This window comes from Panulirus ornatus, chromosome 12 (assembly GCF_036320965.1).
Source record: "Panulirus ornatus isolate Po-2019 chromosome 12, ASM3632096v1, whole genome shotgun sequence".
NCBI lineage: Eukaryota > Metazoa > Arthropoda > Malacostraca > Decapoda > Palinuridae > Panulirus > Panulirus ornatus.
Window position 1 is genome coordinate 62780247 of NC_092235.1, and position 14837 is coordinate 62795083.

General features: G+C 44.6%; 1 protein-coding gene across 1 annotated transcript in view; it reads left to right on the forward strand.

The window, feature by feature from the left end:
* Positions 1–839: 839 nt before the first annotated feature.
* LOC139752123 (large neutral amino acids transporter small subunit 2-like) overlaps positions 840–14837 on the forward strand; it is a 71534-nt gene continuing 57536 nt past the window's right edge. The window contains exon 1 of the mRNA XM_071668040.1: positions 840–948. The gene's annotated coding sequence lies outside the window, so the exon portion shown is untranslated. The remainder of the gene's footprint in view (positions 949–14837) is intronic.

Here is a 14837-nt window from a genome sequence, read left to right on the forward strand (position 1 = left end):
TAGTCACCCTCTCCGCATAGACCCAGTGACGAGAATATTGACTCGTACTTCGTCTTTCTAAATCTAAACTCTTCGTAATCCCATAAACCAGAATGATATACGTCATTTATGTTTCTTTATTGAAGTGTGGTGTTAGGTTACGCCAACTGCAAGCAGTTGCACCGCAAGTGTAAGTCATTTGCGAGATGTTCATCATTCTTAACGGACGGGAAAAAAAGGTACATTATTGTCATGGATTTTCTTGTCTTAAAGGGGCCAACCATATCATCCTCCTGCGTGGAGCGCAGCCTAGAAGCTGCAGTTGCCCTATCAAATGGGGTCTAGCGTAGCGTTGCATATTAGTTTGTGAAAGTCTCTGTGCCATATGGTATAAACACTTCGGCGAAAGCAACTGGTGATGTTTACGAACGAATTTTCTCGTACTTATTTTCATTAGCAAGTAGATAGACCGGTTCATGACATTTTCTCATACTTCTGGTGAGGGGCTGATACAGAAACATCCACCGGAAACAGGTCTATCGCCGGGTAAGAGACGTTATCGTAACTTAGTAAGTCATTGCGTCATATGGCAGTATTCGCGGTCGAGTTGCCAGTTGATAGGTACCGCTATAAATTTCCTCAGGTGATTTTTCCAGTCGGGCTCGGACAACTGTTTAATGTCTGCTGTGGAAACGAGCGAGATATTTACGACGGATGCATAGACCCTTTTTTTCCTTCACACGCCCCAAATCTTGTCTTCCCGACTGCTGGGAAATACAGACAATGTTGAGGGCAGAGTTGCCAGTTTCCATCGCTGGATGGGGGGGGGGAAGTCGGTGACTCGGTAGCGTTACTACACGGCATCGCGTCACTCAAGCGAACAGTAAAGTGTCAGAAGTGGTGGAGAGCAGAGGTGTTGCTCTCCCGTTGCACCTAACACAGTGAACCGCAGCATTCCATCCTTTTTTGGTAGGTACATTGTGACGAGATCCTCCCATGGTAATTTCTGATGCCCATACTTCCCCGAGACCAACTCAGGATGTACCGAAATATGCTAAATGTTTATGAAAATAACGATAAGGAAATCGGAAGAGTTAACCACGTGGTGTGCTCTGCGGCAAAAAGTCAGCACCAGAAGTTTGTATAGCCAACGAGTAATATTGTGGAGATCTTGTTGTGAAAATGAATGAGGATGAATCAGTCGTTCACTGCTTTTGCCATCGAGAACCTCCATGGAACAACAGCGATAGTGGGGGAGTGGCATAAACCATAAGTCTGTTGGCCAACTAGTTTTCCCCACATCACAAGACTGACTGCGGATGCTAGGCAAGGGGTTGCGGTGCCCCCCAGACCGGTACAGTAAACAGTAGTTGATTAAATCTAAATCCCAAACTTTGCTAAACTTTGAATGGGTGAATACTTTTCGTAGTTCTCGTAAATGGTGGTGTTTAGTTTCTCTGAGGGTAGTTTCGTTGCTTCTGTGGGTTTTAAGGGAGAGTCGTATGGGGAGAAAGGCTGTGTCACAGCAGTGGTTGATGTGGCAGTCCGAGACCAGGTGTAACGTGGTGTGGTAGCGAAAAACTGTGTATGTGATTGATATACATATTATTTGCCATTGCACATTTAACCGTGCGAATGTTTTAGTAGAGGATGTCGATTGTATATACACGACTTGTCATGAACATTGAACTTATTCTGTGATTGGGTGTTGTTCACTGAGCGTGGTAGTGAACATTGAACATATGCTGTGACTCCTCACGTGGAGTGGCATTGTGCATTGAACTTATGTTGTGACTACTTATTTTATACGTAATGGGGCCATGAGAAATGAATAGTAATAAGAATGTACAGTGTTCACGTTTTGACAGTGAACATCTGCTGATGCAGCAATGTTTACTTGCTGAACCCACGGTATAACACAGAACACCTGCGTCTTTTTTATGTTTATTTTGACGAACTACATATACTGAACAAAGAAACAAAACACATATGAAGATGAACATTCACGGCAGATATATTTTTGTGCTGCAAATTCGCTGTACATATGGGTTTGAGGTTGAACATTCATTCTACAAGCTACGTTGGAGGATCGTCGGCTTTGCACCTGTTATGGTAATTAACACCAGTTGTATATGATACTAGACACTCGCCCTGTATATGTGACAGGGAACATCCCTAGTACTGATGGTGTTACAGTGCGCACCTTGTGTGACACTAAACACTTGTTGTTCGTGTGTTGTCGCATTGAACAGTCACACTGCATATGATTTGGCTGTGATGACTCCTCTTGTGTATGGAATGACGGTGAATACTTAATGTCCGTGGGATGTGGCATTGAACGCTCGCCCTACATATGTGTGACAATGAATTTTCACTTTTTTGAAACAGCACGGTTCACACCCAGTGCAGAAGTATTTTAACAGTGAATACACACTTTTCAAGTGTTGTAGCATTGTAAACTCACTTTACAAGTGCGCATGTGTTGTGAACATCCACTTCACAAGTTTTGTAGCAGTTCTGTGCATTTGCATAGCCTCTGGAGACCCAGAATACACGCATTATAGTAACATTCACAGTGGAATGAACCCCCACTGTAATGTGACCAACACACGCCGCAGCTCTTGGTGTTGTTCCTAAGTAACACAGCTGCAGCTATGGTGGTGGTAGTGAAGCCTGAGCTCGAGACGGGTATGTCAAGTGGTCACCGTTGTCAGTCATTGAGAATGTTTGGGTACGACGAGCCCACGAAGCATCGAATTCGAACCGTTACGACACAACAGTAACAATAAAACAATGCTGTATAAAATCTTTCCTTTATTTCTCATTGTTTCATCTGTTACTGTGGTATATTCAATGAAATGTCTTATTCAACGACAGCTTCTGTAGATATACCAAAGCGGTTGGTCGTTAGAACAAATTAGCCTAACCTGGTTCATTCGTTAGGTATAAACATCTAAGCCAGTACCGTCATCACCAGTATAATCGAACATCTGGTTCACTCGTTGTGTTGGGTTGTGACGCTGTCGGAGAACAACTTACTATGCAGCCCCACGCTTATCGTGTGTGCTGTATCTCAAAAGGATTACATTGGTAACCAAGGGTATTTATCAGACCCCATTAGGCAGCTGCTCACTGCATTAATTGTCATAGAATTGTTTCGTTACAAAAGCTAACAGTCTTTCGCAAAGTAGGTGTACCAGCTAAATGGTTCACTACATGAGCTAACAGTCTTTCATAAAGTAAGTTTACCAGCTAAATGGTTCATTACATGAGCTAACAGTCTTTCATAAAGTAAGTTTACCAGCCAGATGGTTCATTACATGAGCTAACAGTCTTTCATAAGTAAGTTTACCAGCCAGATGGTTCACGACATGAGCTAGCACTTTCATAAAGTAAGTTTACCAGCTAAATGGTTCATTACATGAGCTAACAGTCTTTCATAAAGTAAGTTTACCAGCCAGATGGTTCATTACATGAGCTAACAACGTCTTTCGCAGAGTTAGTTTACCAGCTAGATGGTTCATTACATGAGCTAACAGTCTTTCTCAAAGTACGTTTACCAGCTAGATGGTTCATTACATGAGCTAACAGTCTTTCGCTGAGTTAGTTTACCGACCAGGTGCAAAAGGAGTGTGGATGCAGTCTTAGAATCTCGGGTATTTCGTTTTACCAATAAGGCGTTTTGCCATCTCTTGCAGGGACTGTTCAGGCCATAGTCGGAACCCGATGCCTTTGTCATTTGCTGTATGAATTACTACGGACGTGGCAAGGAACAGCATCTTACCTGACAGGTGAACTAAATGGCATTATCCCTCCCCCACTCCTCAGTTACTCCCATTTTCTTTCATCTACAAATCCCCTATTCTCTCTCTCTCTCTCTCTCTCTCTCTCTCTCTCTCTCTCTCTCTCTCTCTCTCTCTCTCTCTCTCTCTCCGTGTGTAACATCAACCCACCCTCCCTCCACAGGCCACGTACCCCACCCCTTTGGTTGCCCACGTACCCACCCACTGGCCACCCACCAAACAAGCGGAAGTCGGGGGGCATCGCTGCTGGGAAGGGGGGGGGGGGTTGAAGTAGCCGTCCTTTCCTGTGGTAGCAGCACTCGACACACGACAACCATCCCCCCTTACCCCCCCACCTCTCTCTCTCTCTCTCTCTCTCTCTCTCTCTCTCTCTCTCTCTCTCTCTCTCTCTCTCTCACTCACTCCACACACAGACCTCTTGATAACTAGAATTAAAGAAAAGTGAATCTTTGCAGTAACACTTGTCTACGTAAGAATGAAACGATATATCTCTGTTTGTGTCCTCGCAGAAAGAAGACCATTGTGAAGTATACCAGGATAATGTGTTGCCCGCCTTAATGTCCATTCTTCTCAAAGACCTTCGGAGCGATTTACCTCAAAGGCGTCTTCGTTTCAGTTTTATTGTTGTTATTATTATTATTATTATTATTATTTTATCTTGGCGGTAAGACATCACGTTTTCTATCCTCTCCATCCAGCCAACCACCATAGCACGTCAATCCTTCATTCCTGGCTTGTTCGAACTCAGGCTCGGTTAGCGGGTACCGACCGTGGTCCAGCACAACAAGTGAATGTTGTTGTTGTTGAATCTTTTGCGAAACTCTGCGGATATTGGCACAATCGCTTCGCTGCGAGGTTGATGGTGTGCAGTGGCATTCGGAATAACTTTCTTAGTTATTATTATTAGTAGTAGTAATAGTAGTAGTAGTAGTAGAAGTAGTAGTAGTAGAAAGTAGTATTGTTACTGGAACTTGTGTGAGAAGAATACTGCTTGTGCATCTGCGTGCCAGGAAAGACTAGAAAATTCTCTCCCCCTTTATTATCGTTTTCTAAGAGTAAGAAGAAAAGGAGCCAAGTGAGAATTTTATTCTTTTGATTTAATCGTCTGCTCCTGACGTTCCTTAGGATGAGGTGGGAAATAGCTCTTACAGTAATAGTATTAGTAATTATTGTAGTGATTATGATTATTATAATTATTATTATTTATTCTGTTATGGACGGGGTGGTGAGGAAGGTAAATGCGTGGTTCTTGGAGAGAGGGACGGGTGTACAGTATGTTTGGGGTGAAGAGGCTTTGGAAACGAGTCTATTGCTCTTGGCGGATGACACGGCGCTGGTGGCAAAGTCGAGTGAGAAACTCAAGAAGCGGGTGTGTGAGTTTGGGAGATTGTCTGAAAGAAAGAAGTTGAGAGTAAATGTGAAATCTGAAATCAAACGCATAAGGACTAATCGGGTATGAGGAAGGTTGTTCTTCGTTTAAGGAACGGCAGTGTTACAGAGAGGTGTGGTAGTAAGCAACAGTATGATTAAGAGAGTAAGGGGATATATGTGTGATAAGTTGCGTGAGGAGGCTAATGTGGGGGAGGGGGAGGGGGTGGAGAGACTGAAAGGGAACTAGAAGGACTGAGTGAAGGAGGCTTTAAGTTATCGGTGCCTGGACATGCAGAAGGGTGAGAGGCGTGAACTGGATAAAGAGAATTAGGAGCGATATGGTATACGGGGGGCAACGTGCTGTCAGTGGGCTGAACAAGGGCATATGAAGTGGTCTGGGAAACCCCTGAGTGGCCTGTGGGGCTTGGCTGTGGTTAAGGGGTTCTGCTGTGATTGTATTATACACGACAGCTAGGGAGAAGAGCAGTTGCTAAGGCCGCTCTTCGTCAGTCCGTGGCCCTACCTCGCTACCGCCGGAAACGGCGAGCAAATATGAGAATCACTATTACTAGTTATCAAATTATTATTATTATTATCATTATTATTATTATTATTATTATTATTATTATTATTATTATTATTATTATTATTATTTTACGTCATGGACTCCATGAGTCTTGGTGATGGTGGACAGGACATGAACCTCCAGCCATTCTAGGAATTGCATCACACATTTATTATTGTTTAACGGATTTGAGCACGACGGTACGACCCTCAAGCACGAAGGTACGACCCTTAAGCACGATGATGCGACCCTTGAGCAAGACGGGTACGGCATTTCAAGCACAATGGTACGATATTCAAGCGTAACAGTCGACCCCCAAGGCTACGACCCTTCAGTACGACGGCACGACATTTGAGTGCTTCCCTAGGGACCTTTCAGCACGACGTTACGCCCCCTGGGGTTACGCTGTGTATCTTGGCTATTGACGTTCCCCTTCAGGGGTCAGGTCAAAAGGTCTGGCTATATCATAAAGCTGAGGGCTCGAACTGTCGCACTCGAGACGTATTTAGTGGGGCGAGCACAGAGGGGAGTGTTGACCTCTTGTTTAAACGTAATTGCATATTATGAGAGAGAGAGAGAGAGAGAGAGAGAGAGAGAGAGAGAGAGAGAGAGAGAGAGAGAGTCATAATAGTCATCTGCACCCAGAGAGAGAGAGAGAGAGAGAGAGAGAGAGAGAGAGAGAGAGAGAGAGAGAGAGAGTCAGTCAATCTTAATGATGATAGATTGGACTAGTTAGGCTGGGGTTGCATTGAGAGCCCCTTAATGACAGGGTGACTTGGATGGTCCCGTCATGGTAGTTAGGCTCAGTTATGTGTGCTGTTCGGGCTAGTCTTGGGAGCTTGTGGTGGTGGTCAGGGTGGTGGTCAGCGCAGTGTTAAGGCGATGGTGACGACAGTTCGGCCTGGCATAGTCAAGGTTGTTTTTTTGTTTTAGGTAAGGGAAGTTTGTGAGGATGACATATTTCGAAAGTTAGACTAGCCTCTAAGTTAGACAAGAAGTGTGTGTTTAATACCACACGTGTGGGTTTTTTTTTTTTCTTTCTTCCCCGTGGATTTTTTTCTTTTTTTATATTTTTAATTTTCCGCTCCTCAGGGAGTTCATGTTTGAGATTCTGGTTAATTCTTAAGAGGATAAACTGGCGAACTTGTGGCATTTCTCCTCCTCTTGCTTCTTCGTATGACTGTAAGGAGAAAGCGCTCAGATAATTGGGTTACCAGCTGGTAAGATATGCAAATTTGACCCGGATGTAAGCTTGATCATCTTTTTTTAGTAATTGCCACACACACACACACACACACACACACACACTTTTGAAAGTACGTACGGTAAGAAAGAAAAAAAATCCCGAATGGGCGCGATGAATTTCGAAATGATCTGTAGAACTTGTGTTGTCTAGTTAAGGTTGGTAAGCGTGAATGCGAGACAAAATTCCTAAAAAAAAAAAAAAAAAAAAAAAAAAAGTTATGGTGACCCGACTTTACAGTCATTTCCATCGAAATATGAGACCATTGTAACATTTGTTACGGCAAACGACGGGAAATGTCGCCAGCAATCGATATATTACAATGTGAAGAGAGCAGGGCTACCAGTGTGAGGCCAGAGCAGTGAGGATTTCCCGAAATCCCTCGTCCATGGTGTCATATTGTTTCACACAAAAAGTGGCGAGATATTTTTTTGTGTGTGGAGTATATTGTAGCGCAAGCATTGACACCAGTGGTGGTCACTTGCTACTGAACAAGTTTGGGTCAGTTGATTAACTCTGCTTGTAGCTGATTAATCGTTTAATTCGAAAATATTTCCGAATTAACTTTATTTAGTCCGCCATTGAATCAGTTAAGTTGATTAACATAACTAGTTAAGATTCCTTAATTAACTTCATGTATTATAGAAATCAAGTGGCTCAGCTCAGAAGTTTAGGTCAGTTGATTAAGTAACTTTTCGCCAATTACATCACTTAATTGCATCTGCGTAAAGTAGCTATTTAAGACTACCGAATGATGTAAATTTTTGAAAGTTCATGGACCCAACCCTGTTAGTAACAACGCGTCGACAGATGAGTGAGTGAGGCTACTAACGACATATTCTGTACCGTCTAAGTAAACATCTTCTCTGCAACATCCAGCATTCACTCTACAATCAACAACATATAAATCATTGTAGATGTAGAGGGAGCAAGCATACCGCCCTCCAGGGTCGCATTACGCAACGCGAGTGATAACGGATGGAGCGCACGGCTCTTGAGGTGTGTGAACCCTTGACACGGTGAAATGATTATGATGCCAAGAACGATGGATTGTTGAGCTATGCCCACTGGTTTGGTTCCACGTTGGTGGCCCTCGTTTCATGATATTGTAATGTATCGATTGCAAGCGACATTTCCAGTCAGTTACCGTTAAAGATTGTTACAATTGTTTCATATGTTGATGGAAATGAACGAGGTTGCCATAGTTATTGGGAAGTTTCTATATTCATTGGATCCATCCGGATATATATATATATATATATATATATATATATATATATATATATATATATATATATATATATATATATATATTTTAGGGAGAATAAAAAGATGTTCTGGAAGGAGGTAAATAGGGTGCGTAAGACAAGGGAGCAAATGGGAACTTCAGTGAAGGGCGTAAATGGGGAGGTGATAACAAGTAGCGGTGATGTGAGAAGGAGATGGAATGAGTATTTTGAAGGTCTGTTGAATGTGTCTGATGACAGAGTGGCAGATATAGGGTGTTTTGGTCGAGGTGGTGTGCAAAGTGAGAGGGTTAGGGAAAATGATTTGGTAAACAGAGAAGAGGTAGTAAAAGCTTTGCGGAAGATGAAAGCCGGCAAGGCAGCAGGTTTGGATGGTATTGCAGTGGAATTTATTAAAAAAGGGGGTGACTGTATTGTTGACTGGTTGGTAAGGTTATTTAATGTATGTATGACTCATGGTGAGGTGCCTGAGGATTGGCGGAATGCGTGCATAGTGCCATTGTACAAAGGCAAAGGGGATAAGAGTGAGTGCTCAAATTACAGAGGTATAAGTTTGTTGAGTATTCCTGGTAAATTATATGGGAGGGTATTGATTGAGAGGGTGAAGGCATGTACAGAGCATCAGATTGGGGAAGAGCAGTGCGGTTTCAGAAGTGGTAGAGGATGTGTGGATCAGGTGTTTGCTTTGAAGAATGTATGTGAGAAATACTTAGAAAAGCAAATGGATTTGTATGTAGCATTTATGGATCTGGAGAAGGCATATGATAGAGTTGATAGAGATGCTCTGTGGAAGGTATTAAGAATATATGGTGTGGGAGGAAAGTTGTTAGAAGCAGTGAAAAGTTTTTATCTAGGATGTAAGGCATGTGTACGTGTAGGAAGAGAGGAAAGTGATTGGTTCTCAGTGAATGTAGGTTTGCGGCAGGGATGTGTGATGTCTCCATGGTTGTTTAATTTGTTTATGGATGGGGTTGTAAGGGAGGTAAATGCAAGAGTCCTGGAAAGAGGGGCAAGTATGAAGTCTGTTGGGGATGAGAGAGCTTGGGAAGTGAGTCAGTTGTTGTTCGCTGATGATACAGCGCTGGTGGCTGATTCATGTGAGAAACTGCAGAAGCTGGTGACTGAGTTTGGTAAAGTGTGTGGAAGAAGAAAGTTGAGAGTAAATGTGAATAAGAGCAAGGTTATTAGGTACAGTAGGAGTGAGGGTCAAGTCAATTGGGAGGTGAGTTTGAATGGAGAAAAACTGGAGGAAGTGAAGTGTTTTAGATATCTGGGAGTGGATCTGTCAGCGGATGGAACCATGGAAGCGGAAGTGGATCATAGGGTGGGGGAGGGGGCGAAAATTTTGGGAGCCTTGAAAAATGTGTGGAAGTCGAGAACATCATCTCGGAAAGCAAAAATGGGTATGTTTGAGGGAATAGTGGTTCCAACAATGTTGTATGGTTGCGAGGCGTGGGCTATGGATAGATATGTGCGCAGGAGGATGGATGTGCTGGAAATGAGATGTTTGAGGACAATGTGTGGTGTGAGGTGGTTTGATCGAGTAAGTAACGTAAGGGTGAGAGAGATGTGTGGAAATAAAAAGAGCGTGGTTGAGAGAGCAGAAGAGGGTGTTTTGAAATGGTTTGGGCACATGGAGAGAATGAGTGAGGAGAGATTGACCAAGAGGATATATGTGTCGGAGGTGGAGGGAACGAGGAGAAGAGGGAGACCAAATTGGAGGTGGAAAGATGGAGTGAAAAAGATTTTGTGTGATCTGGGCCTGAACATGCAGGAGGGTGAAAGGAGGGCAAGAAATAGAGTGAATTGGAGTCATGTGGTATACAGGGGTTGACGTGATGTCAGTGGATTGAAGCAAGGCATGTGAAGCGTCTGGGGTAAACCATGGAAAGCTGTGTAGGTATGTATATTTGCGTGTGTGGACGAGTGTATGTACATGTGTATGGGGGGGGGGGGGGCCATTTCTTTCGTCTGTTTCCTTGCGCTACCTCGCAAACGCGGGAGACAGCGACAAAGTATAAAAAAAAAAAAAAAAAAAAAAAAAAAAAAAAAATATATATATGTATATATATATATATATATATATATATATATATATATATATATATATATATATATTATATATATATATATATATATATGTATTTATGTATGTATGTATGTATGTATGTATGTATTTACTGTGGGTACATGAGTTAATGGGGGAATCGCACCTTAACAGAAATATATTTGGGTGACCCAGGCAAAAGGATGAAAAAGAGAACGAACAATAACAGTATACCTAAATTAAGCCACGCGGGATAATTGGCGAATGACAACTCTGCAGTTCTGGCCGGCTTGGCGTGCGTACAGTCCCCCAGACACCCGAGAACTTTTGCGATGTTGTTTTTTTACGTCATGAAAGATTACCGAGTAACATTACGCCGTCATCGCATGACGGAGCTAGATATAACGCCGCGCTGATGATAAGAGGGGGGAGGGGATATTTGAACATCAGCAGTACTTCAAAGGACTTACTGCGTTTTAGATGAGAGCAAACGCTTCCCAAACCTGCCTTGATTGGTTTGAAGAGATTCCTGAGACTTATTCGCTGGGCTTCGAGGTCAGCTGTGACCTGCAGTCGCTTTAATCGCACCGTCGTAAGGAATTAATGATGAGTTTGAAAGTCTAATGATGAAAATTTTGTTCAGCGAAATTCGAGTCACGAAAAGTCCCTTTAGGAGTTTGATGACGTGTGATCACACGTGGAGCACCAGTGGGTCTCAGCTGGGTCCCAGGGGTGAGCTGAGGGACGAGTTCTGGTGATGTGCTGGGATGGTGCGCTGTGGTGGTGATGGGGGTGGGTGATGGTGACGATAGTGGTGGTGTGGTGATACAGCTGCTGCTGAGGTGTAGTGATGATGATGATGATAATAATAATAATAGTGATAATAATAATAATAATAATAATAATAATAATAATAATAATAATAATAATTATTATTAATAATAATAATAATAATAATAATAATACTTATTATTATTTTATTATTATTATTATTATTATTATTATTATTATTTTATTATTATTATTATTATTATTATTATCATTATTATTATTATTGACGTTGTTTTTAGCTGTGATTGGAATTAACGCATTCGTGGGCGGCCAAGGGTCGAGGGCATAGTTTCCAATCCTGGTTTTGGCAGTCGGTCCACAGTCAACCCAGCTGTTCATCCATCCCTTAGGGTTAGTCGAAAAAATGGATGCCTACCTCAGGCTATGTTATATATATATATATATATATATATATATATATATATATATATATATATATATATATATATATATATATAATGCATTTTTCAGGACAGCTAGAGACTGTGTGAACGAATGTGGCTACGGGAATTAATAAAGGCAGCAGGTATGAGGTGTATATATGTATATGTCTGTTTATTTATATATATATATATATATATATATATATATATATATATATATATATATATATATATATATATATATATATATGAATACGTTGAAATGTATAGGTATGTATATGTGCGTGTGTGGACGTGCATGTAGATACATGTGTATGTGGGTGGGTTGGGCCATACTTTCGTCTGTTTCCTTGCGCTACCTCGCTAACGCGTTAATGGGATGGCCTTGATTAGAGTCTCAGCTAACATATAAATAGGCCGAAGCTCTTAACATATACACCAGCATAACACCGGTGGAGTAAGGACTCTGCAGTTCACCAGCCAGTGTTCACAAATAGCCACCACAGGGAAGGCTAAGATTTATTCTGCTGACCGTTGATGGTGCTCGCGGTCACTGTGAGTTCCTTTGATGCAACCTCAGATGAGGTCGATGCTGATTTGGTGCTGAACTGCAACCTCGGGAACGGGGGATCTGGTAAGTGGTAAGAGTTGACGGTGGCGATGACGATGCGATTGCTTCTTCATCAAAGTGTCGAGTAAGGTGATTGGGAGAGAGAGAGAGAGAGAGAGAGAGAGAGAGAGAGAGAGAGAGAGAGAGAGAGAGAGAGAGAGAGAGAGAGAGAGATCTGAGCGTCCTCCTGGTCGGTATAGTGCAAGAAGGACCGACTTACCAGTCTTATGTCGGGTGGTGGGTATGGAGGAGGGAGACTTGAGTGCGTAGGCCGAGGTGATTTTTGCGTAGAAATTCTCGAGCTCAGGCGTAGGTGCGTCCGAATGTCTTGGGAGGGGGGGGGGAATGTGGTCACGATAATGTGGGAGATTTTGATGATGGTGGTGACGTGTTCCTCGCGGGTGGTGACGTGTTCCTCGCGGTTAGTGACGTGTTCCTCGCGGTTAGTGACGTGTTCCTCGCGGTTAGTGACGTGTTCCTCGCGGGTGGTGACGTGTTCCTCGCGGGTAGTGACGTGTTCCTCGCGGATGGTGACGTGTTCCCGCGGGTAGTGACGTGTTCCTCGCTGGTGGTGACGTGTTCCTCGCGGGCGGTGACGTGTTCCTCGCGGGTGATGACGTGTTCCTCGCCGGTGGTGACGTGTCCCTCGCGGGTGGTGACGTGTTCCTCGCGGGTAGTGACGTGTTCCTCGCGGGTGGTGACGTGTTCCTCGCGGGTAGTGACGTGTTCCTCGCGGATGGTGACGTGTTCCTCGCTGGTGGTGACGTGTTCCCCGCGGGTGGTGACGTGTTCCTCGCGGATGGTGACCTGTCCCTCGCGGGTGGTGACGTGTTCCTCGCGGGTAGTGACGTGTTCCTCGCCGGTGGTGACGTGTTCCTCGCGGGTGATGACGTGTTCCTCGCCGGTGGTGACGTGTTCCTCGCCGGTGGTGACGTGTTCCTCGCGGGTGGTGACGTGTTCCTCGCGGCTTGGTCTGTCGGTCTCAGGGACGCCGAGAAGCTTGGTGGACTGAGCTCCTTCGAGGAGACGATGGCAGGTTGGCTATACGTACGTCGGGAGCCAGGCCGAAGCGCATCGACCACGTCCTTGGCCTGGACGATGGTGGTGGGCGATGGCGGACTCTTGTTTTGAAGGGCGTGATCTGGATGGTCATGTGGTCTGGAGAGAGAGAGAGAGAGAGAGAGAGAGAGAGAGAGAGAGAGAGAGAGAGAGAGAGAGAGAGAGAGAGAGCTGTTTTGTCATGGGGAGGAGGAGGAGGAAAGAAGAACGAAGGCTCCCTCCCATCTCTGTGCCATGTGGGACGCCACGGGGTGAGGAAGGTGGATATGTACCCCGGCCGACCCCCGGCGCGGGAGCGTTCAAGGCTGGCCACGCTCGCTGAAGGAGTCTAGTCTAGCTAGTCAGGTGAGAATGACTCACTTACGGGTGGTGACATGACCGAAGGTTTGTTTTCTTTTTCTCTTTTTTTCTGTTGTGGTTTATGATCTCCAGGAAGCTGACGAGACAGTGGGAGGAAGAGGACGTAAAAATGCTCGATGGTCTCTGTGTGTGATTCACAACCGTTTATACAAACCCGATGAAGTGAAACCATCCGGAGAGTGTGGTAAGGAACCGGAGTTGAGGGCCGAGGCTAGGCTGTGTATCGGTGGGAGAGTGTGGGGCTTGTTGACCCCTGCACCGGGGGAAGAGTTACGAAGGTATTCACTCAGCGGGACATTCTGATCGCTGGCGACAAGCTTTGATAATGAGGCAGGGGAGGTAATGGCTAGGGAGCAAGTGATGTAATGGCTCGGGAGCAGGGGAGTTAATGGCTAGGGAGCAGAGGAGTTAATGGCTAGGGAGCAGAGGAGTTAATGGCTAGGGAGCAGAGGAGTTAATGGCTAGGGAGCAGAGGAGTTAATGGCTAGGGAGCAGAGGAGTTAATGGCTAGGGAGCAGAGGAGTTATTGGCTAGGAAGCAGGGAAGGTAATGGCTAAGGAGCAGGGCGGGTAATGGCTAGGGAGCAGGACAGGTAATGGCTAGGGAGCAGGACAGGTAATGGCTAGGGAGCAGGGCAGGTAGTGGTTGCCTCATTGCTACATTTACATACGTTATATCACAAGGTGTGACAATGGATGGAGCGCTTTACCTTGAAGATTGCGAAATAGTTTTGGCGATTTCGCGAATTGCAGGGTGTGTTCATGTGTGTGTGTGTTGGTGGTTGTGCTAATGTGTGCGTGTGTGAGAGAGAGAGAGAGAGAGAGAGAGAGAGAGAGAGAGAGAGAGAGAGAGAGAGAGAGAGAGAGAGAGACTTTGAGCGGTGCTGTGGAAAGATTGCACAAAATTACAGCCTTGTCCCGCCGGTGGAGGAAGCCACGACCACCAAACAGGTCACCAACCTCTATAACCTGCAGACCAATTCTTGATGTGTGTGTGTGTGTGTGTGTGTGTGCGTGCGTGCGTGCGCGCGCGCGCCTGGGGCAAGCCACGCATGACTGCATGGCGCCAGGACTGTACGTCTTGATGACTTCTCATGTCTGCAGTAACCCAACCGCACTGTGTCTGGCAGACTCGCGCATGACGGAGCGAAAATGAGCAGCGATGTCGGTTCTGCGAACTCTGTGTACACAGCGACGTTTTCCGTTCCCTTTTTTTTCGGGGGGTTGGGAGCACGACGACTTTGGTCGTCGTAGGAAGTAAAGTTATCGTACTCGAGAAGATTAAGTTAACGTACGTATGTAGAGTTTACATAAGGCGGTATACTCAAGGGTATATATAT